Source organism: Lithobates pipiens, unplaced genomic scaffold, assembly GCF_037356315.1.
Source record: "Lithobates pipiens isolate NorthernLeopardFrog02 unplaced genomic scaffold, aLitPip1_a1.2 Scaffold_3, whole genome shotgun sequence".
Lineage (NCBI taxonomy): Eukaryota > Metazoa > Chordata > Amphibia > Anura > Ranidae > Lithobates > Lithobates pipiens.
The window spans coordinates 46,866,207-46,879,222 of NW_027507790.1; positions in this window are offsets into that span (position 1 = coordinate 46,866,207).

A 13,016-nucleotide genomic window follows, 5' to 3' on the forward strand; every position below is an offset into this window, starting at 1 on the left:
GGACAGACTGGAATGAAGCCGTAAATGGCTTCATTCCAGCCTCCTAATTGTAAACACGGAAGCGGCGTCATGACGTCACTTCCCGTTTACTCGGCTGCCAATGGCGCCGGTTTAAAAAAAAAAAAAAATACAGTATTCAGAATCGCTGAAAATGGCGATCTGAATACTTTGAAGTGCAAAGGAGGGATCGGGGGTCTTTTAGACCCCCGATCCCTCCATGAAGAGTACCTGTCACCACCTATTACTGTCACAAGGGATGTTTACATTCTGTGTGACAGCAATAAAAGTGATCAAAAATGTATTAATTTTAAAATAAATAAAATATATTTTTTTAAAGCGCCCCGTCGCCGCAGCAAAGAAAACTCATACGGAAGTCACGCCCGCATATGTAAACAGTGTTCAAATAACACGCGATCGTCAGAGAGCAATAATTTTAGCACTAGACCTTCTCTAACTCTAACCTGGTGACCGTAAATTTTTTTTAAAGCATCGCCTTTGGAGATTTTTAGGTACCGTAGTTTGTCATTCCACGAGTGCGTGCAATTATAAAGTGCGACATGTTTGGTATATATTTACTTGGTGTAACATCATCTTTCACATAAAAAAAAAAAAAAAATTGGGCTAACTTTACTGTTTCTTTTTTTTAAATTCATGAAAGTGTCCCTTTTCCCAAAAAGTTGCATTTAAAACACCTCTGCGCAAATACTGTGTGACATAAAATATTGCAACAATAGCCATTTTATTCTCTAGATTCTCTGCAAAAAAAATTATATATTATATATATATATATATATATATATATATATATATAATGATTGGGGGTTCTAAGTAATTTTCTAGCAAAAAATACGTATCTTAACTAACACCAAATGTAAAAAAAAAAAAAGGCTTAGCCATGAAAGGGTTAAAACAAACCCTCAATGATCTCTGATCTCTGTAGCTGTAGGGTTGGTGGAGCAATTGATACTTAACCTAGGTTCACACCTATGTGTTTTTTGTGTGCGTTTTGCAGTTTGCAGAAATGCACTGCAGTTCATTTAACGTGGTTTCCTATTGTACACGTTCACATACATGCGTTTTGCAGCTGGTGCATTTTTGAAAAGGGTCAAGGACTTTTTTCTGTGTTTTGCGTGTAAAAGACTTCAATGGAATTGCACCAGAAATGCAAGTGTTGTGTTTGTGATGTGATTTGATGGGTTTATTTTTCTGTTTAAAACCCAGTATATAGCTGGTTACTAAGGAGGGGGGCGGGTAGCCGGCTGCCGTGTCCTTAACCCGATGAGTCATCCGAAAAATAAAGAAAAACCCAGTGGTCATTAAATACCACCAAAATAAAGCTATATTCACCTAAAAAAATGATATAAAATGAATTTAGTTACACCACTGAATTACTAATTGTCCAACTATCACAGCACTGAAAGTTGGCCTGGAATGGAAGGGTTGGTAAAACGTGGCATTGAAGTGGTTACAGCATTGGTAGAGGCATGGCCAAATTTACCATTTACCTCCCTTTTTCCCTATTGAGCATACTCCAACATTTTATTTTTAAATTCTACCTTGTTCCTGTAGCGCAAAAAAAAGCTTTTAATTACCGTTTGACAGAATTAACAGGCTTGAAAACAATTATAGCATGGGGAGCTGCTGGAAGGTCATTATCTATGGAAGTAGGCACACCTCTCAGAACTAAATCCCTAAAGAGCCCAAAAAAAGTCTAGCATAGGCAGCTGCTGGAAGGTCATTATCTATGGATGTAGGCAGTCCTCCCAAAACTGCATCCCTAAGGAGCCCATTACCTGCACACAATTTGGACTCTTGAGAATAAAGGCAGAAGCATTGTTTTGTTGGAAAAGAAAATGTATGCACATGTAAAAGGACAGAGAGGTGTGGGGATAGGTGTTGTTCTGTAGTCCAGCAGAGGAGAACTCAGGATGGGCTGAGTCACCGCTTGGGATTTAAAGCATAACTCCTCTTTTGTTGAGGGGAGAAAAAAAAAAAAAAAAAAAAAAACCTCTCCTCTGGGTGATCTAGGTACATTGCAAGGATTATTAACAATCTTTGTTGCAGATTCCTACCTTTTGTTACTCTGAAGTAATCCATGTGCGCTTGTCTGTGCCTCTTTACTGAGTGGGTCTAATGGGAGTGGTTTCATAATTAACTGTCAGGAGTGCAGCTGCAGGGCACTAATGAGGAAATCTGCTGGGCCTGCATCCCTTTAGATGTGCTCTTTATTGAAATCATCTCTCCAAAAATGACATTTGTGTTGCAGGGGATGCCTGAAATGACTTGTATCTTAGGCAGACTTCTGGGAAAATTGGTGCGCCAATTAAACAAGCAGGAAATTAGGTTACTGGGGAGTGGTCAGTACACGCTCTGTAACCTAATATTACAATATGATTAGTGTTGTAATTATATGTGCTATTTTTTTTCTTTATTTCCTATAACGATTCTTACCTACTTAAGGACCACTGCCTGTATATATAGGTCGGTACATTGAAGCGGGATATCTCAGTAACGGCAGCAGCTGCTGCCACAACAGAGATATCCCTCTTTACAGGAGGCGGTCCTGTTCACGATAATGGAGTTCGCCGCAAGATCACCGTTATCGGCGGTGGAAGAGGTGTCACCCCCCTGCTGCTGCTCTCCCGCGCCCTCCGCCGCTTACCGGAGCAGTCGGTAGCGGCGGAGGCGATCGGGTCCTTCTTGTTGCTGGGTATGGAGACGAGTGAGGCTAAGATAGCCCCCACTCGTCTCTATACCATACTAGGACGGAAGTGACGTCAAAACGTCACTTCCGCCCATACCTCTTAAAGGAAAAAATTTTCAATGTAATTTTTTTTCAAATTACTTTTTTTTTTTTTATTGCATTTAAGTCCAAATATGAGATCTGAGGACATTTTGACTCCAGATCTCATACTTAAGAGGACCTGTCATGCTTTTTTATTACAAGGGATGTTTAAATTCCTTGTAATAGGAATAAAAGTGATCCATTTTTTTTTAAAACCGTGTAAAAATAAATAAAATCAAGTAAAATAAATAAGAAAAAAAAAGTTTTTTTAAAACACCCCGTCCCGACAAGCTCGTGCGCAGAAGCGAACGCATACATGAGTAGTGCCCGCATATGAAAATGGTAGTCAAACCACACAGGTTTTAGGTATCGCCGCGATCGGTAGAGCGAGAACAATAATTCTAGCCATAGACCTCATCTGTAATGCAAAACACGCAACCTGTAGAATTTTTTAAATGTCGCTTATGGAGATTTTTGAGGGTAAAAGTTTGACGCCATTCCACGAGTGGGCACAATTTTGAAGCGTGACATGTTGGTTATCAATTTACTCGCCGTAAAATGATTTTTCACAACATAAAAAAATTGGGCTAATTTTACCGTTGTCTTATTTTTTTTATTCAAAAAAAGTGTATTTTTTCCAAAAATGTGCGCACTTGTAAGATCGCTGCGCAAATATGGTGTGAAAAAAAGTATTGCAATGACCATTTTATTCTCTAGGGTGTTAGAAAAAACATTATATTCTAAGTAATTTTCTAGCAAAAAAAAACTGTTTTAAACATGTAAACACTGTCTGAAAAAGAGGTCTGTTCTTTAAGTGGTTAAAATAGAAATGTTGGCTTACTGAAAAGTATGTCCTTGTACAGTATAGTATGCACTCAATACTTGGTCGGGGCTCCTTTTGCATGAATTACTGCATCAATGCGGCATGGCATGGAGGAGACCAGCCTATGCCACTGCTGAGGTGTTATGGAAGCGCAGGTTGCTTTGATAGCAGCCTTCAGCTCGTCTGCATTGTTGGGTCTGGTGTCTCATCTTTCTCTTGACAATAACCCACAGATTCTCTATGGGGTTTAGATCAGGCGAGTTTGCTGGCCAATCACAGTGATACCATGATCATTAAACCAGGTATTGGTACTTCTGATAGTGTGGACAGGTGCCAAGTCCTGCTGGAAAAATAAATTTGCATCTCCATAAAGCTGGTCAGCAGAGGGAAGCATGAAGTGCTCTAGAATTTCGGTTTAGATTTACGGTTCTATGTACGAGACCATTATCTCATCTCTCATTGGATATTAAACTTTTCGCCTATTTGACGTGGTGGTGCAAGCTGAGTTTGTGGAGTATCTACACCTATTGGGTGAATTCCATATATAAGCCTACATGACTGGGGGGGGGGGGCATACGCCTGACTAAGTCCAAGTCTTCCGGTAAGCCTCCCCCAGTTTCACAGTGGTGGCGATGCATGTATGAAGAGTACACACTTCGTACATGGAGGAGGGGGTGGGCTTTCAATTACTACTGTGTATACACCCACATGTGTGACTATAGTCACATGGGTTACTCAAATGATATAGGTAGGAAATGCTCAGCAGAGAAACTCACTGAAAACTGAGCATGTGCAAAATTGCCACCAGAGCTGAAAAGTCCATAGCTGAATTGGGGACATGAACAGAAGGTTGGGATAGAAAGCAGCAGGATCAACCAGTTTTTTTGTAGAATACAGAAAACTAATCACATAGTGACTGGGTGAGTATGAACAGCATGTAATACACCATTTATTCATAGTTTATGATGTGGGTTTAGTGACACATTAATTATGGTGCTTGAACTCCGGAGAGCAGAACTAAAGAATATGCAAATACTTTCATGTCTACAGTCTGGGAATGGGAGGACTTTAACGATTAGAAAGTGGAAGAGAAGGCTGTTCAGAAAAGTTCAGAGTAGTTGATCGTATTGGGCCTTTTAACTTGAATACAGGTCTCTACTGCTCTTCGGTATTCAAATCACTGCAACAGTCACAGCAGGTATTGTGTAGGTATTCAACGATGAGTCTTTATGGGCATTTGGTTCTAGGAATGTGCCCTTAATGTTGACTATTTTAAGCCAGGTTTAAACTGCAAAAAATGTTTACTTACCACCAACAGATGTACTTGCTTCACATTCTTGGTTGGTTGCATTGCCCTGGTTATTTTTGCCATATAAAGTGTGCTGAAAGTTTTTGAAATTGTCCACATATTGCCTTGTGTATGAGCAGCATTACACTTCCCCTCTCAAAGACCTAGAATGCAGTTATTCTCACCTCCCTTTTTTCATTCTCCTTTCCTGGTCTCTTTTCAGCTTTTTTTCAAAGTCCTAAAGTATTCCCATCACTCTTAGGAATCTCTAAAACAGTGTTTCCAAAACCTATAAAGTCACAGGAACAATCCATGTTCTCGGGTAACATTACATATTCATGCAAATAAATGGTGTTTTAACAATGTAATATAGCCAACTTTGTGAATGCCTAAAAAACACAAAATGTAAGTGAGGACTGGTTTTGGAAAGTGTATGCTGCAAGATCGGCCTCTTACAATCATATTACTTTTTTCATTTAATTTTCTTTATAATTTGTCATGTCTGCTGTAACAAGTTATGTTTGAGTAGGTTTCTTCTTGCCTTACGTATTACCTGGTATTTAAATAAAACTCCACAGTTGTTTTGCAAACAAAAAACAAGTCAACCATTTGCTTTGCAGATGCTTACCTGATTGTTCTGTCGAAAATGATACAGATCTATCCAGTACTTATAAAAAAAAAAAAAAAAAAAAAAATGGAGCTAAGCAACTGCCTTTGCTGTTATTATAATCAGCCTCAGTGCTGTAGTAAAAAATGATTGAACCCTGGCATCACTTTACAAATGCAAAAGCTTTTAAATGCATCGAAATGGAATACTACTAAAATAGGATTTTTCCGTCATACTTACCTGTAAAATCCTTTTCTTTGAGGACATCATGTTTTTCGAGCATTCACTAGGGTAGACACCACAGGTCCCAAGATGCCACGGTCCTTCAACACCCTGACTTTAATAGCCATGCCGTCAATTTTAGACACTGTAAACTGGGGAGGAATATAGGACATAGAGACAGTAGATCGGGGCGACGTGGAAGCATCCATGGCCCGTCTATTGTCAGTCTCATAATCTCCGGGAACCAGGGCCTTCTGGGCCAGGCTGGTGCCACCAGAATGACTGGAACCCCCTCTCTCCGAATTCTGCACAACAAATGTGAAAGGAGAAGGATCGGGGGGAAAAGCATAAACCAGGGAGTACTGGCTCCTCAGAACTACCAGAGCATCTATTCCAATTGCCAGAGGATCCCTTGTTCGGGACACAAACTGCTGTAGCTTGTTGTTGAACCTGGATGCCAGGTCGACCTCTGGCCATCTCCAACACTGGCAAATTCCCTGGAACACTCCTGGGTGTAGGGTCCATTCCCCTGGGCAGATCTGCTGGCGGCTGAAATAATCTGCCTTCCAGTTTTCTACTACCGGGATATGGACTGCCAATAGAATCTGCAGATGTCCCTCTGCCCACGCTAGTATGTGGGTCACCTCCTTCAGAGCTGAACGACTCCTGGAACCACATTGGTTTATATAGGCCACTGCAGTGGCACTGTCGGACTGAACCCTAATGGCGCAGTCCAGAAGCTCCCCAGGACCGTAGGGCCAGACATACTGCCTGTAACTCCAGGATCTGTTCTGTCCTTGACCATTTCCCCTGAGCTGTGAGCCCCTCTAGGGTCGCTCCCCAGCCTGAGAGACTGGCATTTGTAGTCTGTAGTCTCCAAGTTACCGGGAGGAAGGATTTCACCTTTCGCAGGTTCTGATCCTGCAACCATCATTTTAGGCTTAGTGCCCAAGGAGATGAGAACATTGGATAATCCAGGGCTTGTCCTCAAGCCAAGGTCTTGTTGTATAGGCCTGGAATAGAACTGGGCATAGGGCACTGTGTCGAAGGAGGACACCATCCTTCCTAGAAGGCGTATACAGAGCCGAATGGAGGGTTGTCTGGTGCCCCTTATCTGACGCACTTGATTGTTCAGGGCACAGACCCCTACAGGTGGCAAAAATATCCTTGCTTGGACTGTATCTAGGATCAGACCTAAATACTTTAGACTTTAAGCTGGTCTCAAGGCTGACTTTTCGATATTTATGACCCAGCCTAAGCTTTCCAAATACCGCACTGTGCAGGTTATGCTCTATTCTAGAGCCTGTAATGAGTGATCTCTGAGCAGGAGGTAAGACTCCATCCGAAAGGACTGGATTAGTAGATACTGGTTCAGGGATCTTAGATCCAAAATGGGCCTCGAGTCCCTGTTTGGTTTTTGAACCATAAACAGGTTTGAATAAAATCGTGCGACCCCTTCAGATACAGGAACCACACTGGATCTTAGAACCTCTTAGGGGGAACCCCCCGTAACTCAAACTTGTAACCGCGGGATATAGTTGGTGACCCACTCGTCCTGAACCACTGTTCCCCCAAATGTCCACAAAGTGCAGCAGCCTTCCCCCTACCCGATAGAGTGAGGGCCTCTCCTCAAAATGAGGGCTTGGTATCAGGTTTAGAAGAGCTTTGGACCCGGGGCTTTTTCTAGCCCTTGACTTGCGGTTTGCCCCTGGCTCTAGTGCCCTGTTGGCAGCGGAACCACCTTGGCGCTGAGACACCTGAGGAAGCAGTCCCTGAGGTTTTAAGTGGGGGATGCCTGGTGCTTCTATTTACAGGAAGTAGAGAGCTCTTCCCTCTGGAAATCTTTTGGATATATTTGTCCAAATCAAACATTCCCCATGAAATGGGGAAACTTTCCAATCTTCTCACAAGGAAGCTCAGCTGACCAGTTCTCAAGCCACAAAAGCCTTCGCATATGTACAGACAAGAGAGCCAAACGAGAAACCTGCTGTATTGAATCCTTTAAAGGCATCAATAGCAAAACACAGCGCTCGAGGAATATCGGTGTTATTTTCAACAAGATCATCCTCCTCGTTAGGCCTGTCAGGCTGTCTGACATGATCCTTTACAGACTGGCAGATACCAATTGCTGCAACAGCTGGCTGAATAGCTGAACTGGCCAAAGAAAAGGAAGCCTTTAATAATGACTCCAGCTTCTTGTCAACATGGTCTTTCAAACCTTGTGCATTATCCAGACAAGTTAAGTTCTTGTTCAAGGAAGAGACTGCTGCATCTACAGCTGGCATGCTCCACTTCTTGCTGAACTTTTCATCCATGGGATATAAAAGGGAAAACCTCTTAGGAGGAACAAAAATCCTGTGAGGATGTTCCCAATCAAGATATACTGCCTGTTCCAACAGTGGGTATAAGGGAAAAGCCTGTGCGGCCTGAAAGGGCCTCAGGGACCCCAAAGAGGACCATGGAGGCTCAGTAACCTCTGCAGGATGCAGCTTAAACACAGAATGAACCATCTCGGTAAGAGTCTGTATCAAAAGCCTCTGCCAATGAGGCAGACACCAACTGGATATCTTCTTGTCCAGATTGTTCAGAAGCAGATTCATCCACTGGGCCCTCCACAGAATTCTGAGCTTTTAGCTCTTCCCCCATCCTCAACCCATTCCTGCTCCAAACTAGAAGGCTCAGGGGAGGGGTATCTGTCGCGCTTCTTGCCATCCTGTGGGATGAAGGCAATCATGCCAGCAATCCTGTGCTCTATCCCGGCTAGGGCCAAGGACAGTTCATCCTTGATGATAAAGGGATAAAGGGACCATACCAGATAGGCGCAGTGGCTCAGATTGCCCGGAAGCATCTGGTCTTTCAGGGGATACAACACTAGGGATACGACTAAGTTCATCAGGAGCTACTGATGACATAGGTGTGCTCTTCCCTGTAGCATTAGTCCTCTTTTTTGAATGCATTTACAAGACACAAAGAGTACCTGGGTGTAGTATTAACACACCTCAGAAGGGAGACCTTTTAATAGGCATCAACAAGCCCCTATGCAACAATCATGCTAAGCGCCTTAGCCTGCCAAGCAACAACTGGTGACTTACAAGACCCAGGTAAGGAGAAATGAACTGCTGCAAATACCTGCACGGTCCCGGCTGTATTCGCAAATCTTTGTGCGCCGGTGCATGCGCGGCTTTCAGTGTGGATAATGTCTATGGTGAAGCCGCGTGCACCATGGCCGCCAAACTGCTGAGCACAGCAGCACTCTTGCGAATGCACATGCACCATGGCGAACCAAGAGGCGAAATGACGCACCATCATGCACCATCATAAAGGTAAAAAACAGCTAGACAAGCAAAAAATAGGTACACTTTGCAAACACCCACAGTTAACCTAAAACTCCCCTGTATGGTCACCACACACAGGTGTCCAGCCTCTAGCTAGCTTGACTGATTGTTACAATCACTGGGACACCCCACAATAAGTATATAAAGGGGTTTAATTTATCCGTCCAGGCGCAGTGCAGCTTAGCAACTAAGAGCCCAATCGTCACACATCACAGCGGGTTCCTGTCACTTGAGGACCTTCAAGGACTGGGTACCCTTTTCATATTTAGGGTCTACTTCCTTAGACCTGTACAGCACTCTGCAGGAATGCCTTAGCGCTGTGGTGTCCAGGATTCCACTTCGCAGGGTCCAGCACCCAGAGGTCGCATTATAGGCTAAACCTTGATCTTGAGTCTTCTTTGCAAGGCTCAAGCACCATTTATCTAAGCATATTGAGCCTGTGTCAAATGGATCCGATCTGTAAATCCCTTGATTCATTTAAGAACAGTTTGTGGGACTAGAGACCAGAGAGCTCAAATAAACGTGCCCATCCACCTTGTAGACACTGGTAAAAAAAATGTACTTCCTGTATGGTAGGGGTTATATAGAGGATCACTTCCTAAGACTTTGTCTACCGGTGTCCATTCACCTAGAGATGACGTATAACCTAATATACTAGCCTAACTCTGTGTCCCATGATATACGAAAAAATGGAATTACGTACCGGTAATGTCCTTTTCCAGGAGTCTTTCAGGACAGCCACCTTAGAGAGACACCGGCTCCTCCCCTCTGAGGAAACACCGCCTTCAATTTCATAATTTAAGCCTCCTCCTCCCTTCGTTCCTCAGTTCTTCCAGAGTACCTCCGGCCAAACTGGGGAGACACAAGAACACGTCAAACAAATAAACTTTTTAAGTCTTACCTGACGATCTCATGTAATGAGTTCCCGATGATCTGCAACAATTTGGGTGGGAACCGGTGCTGTCCTGAAAGACTCCTGGAAAAGGACATTACCGGTACGTAATTCCATTTTTCCCCAATCGTCTTTCAGGACAGCCACCTTAGAGAGGATAAGCGAGTATATTACCTTAGGGTGGGACTACTGCCTGTAGCACCTTACGACCAAAGGCTTTGGCTGACAGAAGATCCAGTCTATAGTGTCTCACAAACGTAGAAAAACTGGACCACGTTGCAGCTCTACAGATCTGTTCCGGAGACGCACCAGCCCACTCTGCCTGAGAAGTTGCCACGGCCCTGGTTGAGTGTGCTCTAATGCCAGCTGGAGGATCTAATCCCCCTGCCACGTATGCCTGCCCAATGGCTAACCTTAACCATCTAGCTATGGTACGTCTAGAGGCTTTGGAACCCTTCCTGGCCCCTGAAAATAAAACAAAAAGTGAATCTGTCTTTCTGAACTGACTTGTGCAGTCTAAATAATAAAGAACACATCTTCTAACATCTAGTCTGTGAAACATGTGTTCCTGTTCTCTAACTGGATTTGAACAAAATGTAGGTAGCACAATCTCCTGCATCCTGTGGAAACTAGAGGCTACCTTAGGCAAAAAGGCCGGATCTAACTTCAAAACCAGACGATCCGGAAAAACCTGAAAAAAGGGAGCCCTGACAGAAAGGGCTTCGAGTTCACTTACTCTTCTTGCTGTAGTGATCGCCACCAAAAACACCGTTTTGAGAGTGATCAGCTTTAATGAGCAAGATTCTAACGGCTCAAAAGGTTCCCCTGTGAGAACCTGTAAAACTAAAGAAAGATCCCAAACCGGGAAGGGGGAGCTTGAAGCTGGTCTTTGCCTACCTAGGGCCCTGAAGAACCTTACGACCCAAGGATCTGACGCTAGATGTTTCTCTAAAAACACGCTCAAAGCGGAAACCTGAGCTTTTAGTGTTCCAAGCGCTAACCCCTTATCCGCCCCTGCCTGTAGGAACTCTAGAACGGCTACAGGGCTATGCACGTTGAAGGAACCCTCTGAACACCAGCTGTTAAACCGTTTCCATACCTTTAAGTAAATGGACTGGGTTTCCTTTTTCCTACAGTTTAGAAGAGTGGCTACCAACCGGTCTGAGAAGCCCTTGGCTTTTAGCAATTCTTCCTCAGAAGCCACGCTGCCAGGTTCCATCGTCCTACCTGAGGGCAGAACACCGGACCTTGAGACAGGAGATCCTCCTGCACTGGGAGAATCCAGGGGGGTTCTACAGACAGGCCCTTCAAGATCGAGAACCACGGCCTCCTGGGCCAGTGAGGTGCAATTAGAATGAGGGTAGTATTCTCCACTTGAAATTTCCTTAATACTGCTGGAATGAGCACTGGAGGGGGGAAAGCATAGCACCTGGAGAAACCCCAACTCTGTGCTAGTGCGTCCACCGCCAATGCCCCGTCCCCCCTGTTTATGGAGAAGAACGTTGCTACCTTCGCGTTTTCCCTTGCGGCAAAGAGATCTATTGCAGGAATCCCCCATCTCCGGGTGATCATTTCGAATATTTCCTGCTTGAGAACCCAATTGCCTTCTCTCAGAGTTCTCCTGCTGAGAAAATCTGCCACCTGATTTTGTTCTCCCTTCAAGTGGATTGCTGAAAGGGACAGGATATTTGCTTCGGCCCATCTGAGGATGGCTTCCGCTAGGGCCCATAAGGACTTGCTCCTGGTGCCCCCCTGTCTGTTGATGTAAGCTACCACCGAGGAGTTGTCCGACCTTACCCTTACGTGATTCCCCCGGAGCTCCTTCTGAAAGGTTCTGAGAGCTAGATCTACTGCCCTCAGCTCCCTCCAATTCGAGGATCTCCTCGAGTCCCTCCTTTCCCAAATACCCTGTATTAATTGGGAGTCTAGGTGTGCCCCCCAACCTGAGCTGCTTGCATCGGTCGTGACCACCCTGGAGGTTGGCATGACCCACTCTAGACCTTGGGACAAATTTGCTCCCTTCCTCCACCACCAGAGGGACCTCTTTACCTGATCTGGAATCGAAACCAGAGAATCCAAAGATTCCTGGCTGTGATCCCAAACCTTCAGCACAAATAATTGTAGAGGGCGGTAATGTAACCCTGCCCACTGAACCGCTGGAAGAGCGGATGTCAGCAACCCTAGCGCTGACATGATCTTCCTTATGGAGATCTGGTGGTTGCCCTGAAGAAACAACAGAGCCCTGTCTATCTTTTGAATTTTTTCCAAAGGAAGAAAGACCCTTTGAACTGTTGAGTCCAACTCGTACCCTAGGAAAGTGACCCTCTGGGAAGGGATTACGTTGGATTTCTCCAGGTTCAGGAGCCAACCCAGGCTTACTAACAGGTTTCTTGTGACCTGTAAATCCTGAATTAATTGTGCTGGGGAAGGGGCAAACAGAAGGAGATCGTCGAGATATGCGATCACCGAGATTCCCCTGAGACGCAGAAATGCCAGAACTTCTGCCATCACTTTGGTGAAGATTCGGGGGGAAGAGGATAGTCCGAAAGGAAGCGCTCTGAACTGAAGGTGTAGTACTTCCATTGGAGTTCTCACTGCCAGTCTGAGAAAACGCTGGTGGGACTCTGCGATTGGAATATGCAGGTATGCATCTTTCAGATCTATTGATGCCATGAAGCAGTTCGGAGTGCTTTTACTGAGTAAACCGAATCCATCCGAAACCTTCTGTAGGTAACTGAGACATTCAGGGGCTTCAGGTTCAGGATGAGCCTGAACTTTCCCGAAGGCTTGCGAATCACGAAGACGTGAGAGTAGAAGCCTCTGCTTGTCTCTCCTACTGGAACCCGTACTACCACCTCCTGTTCTTCCAACTCCTGAAGAGAGGAAAGAAGGGCAGATGATTTTTCTGCGCATTTTGGCAGCTCGGTGACAAGGAACCTCAGAGGAGGGAGTTCCGAAAACTCCAAATGGTAACCTCCTCTGACGATCCCCAAGACAAACTGATTGGAGGAAATCATTTCCCACTGTGGGAGGAAGGCCCCCAATCTTCCTCCCACCGTGACCC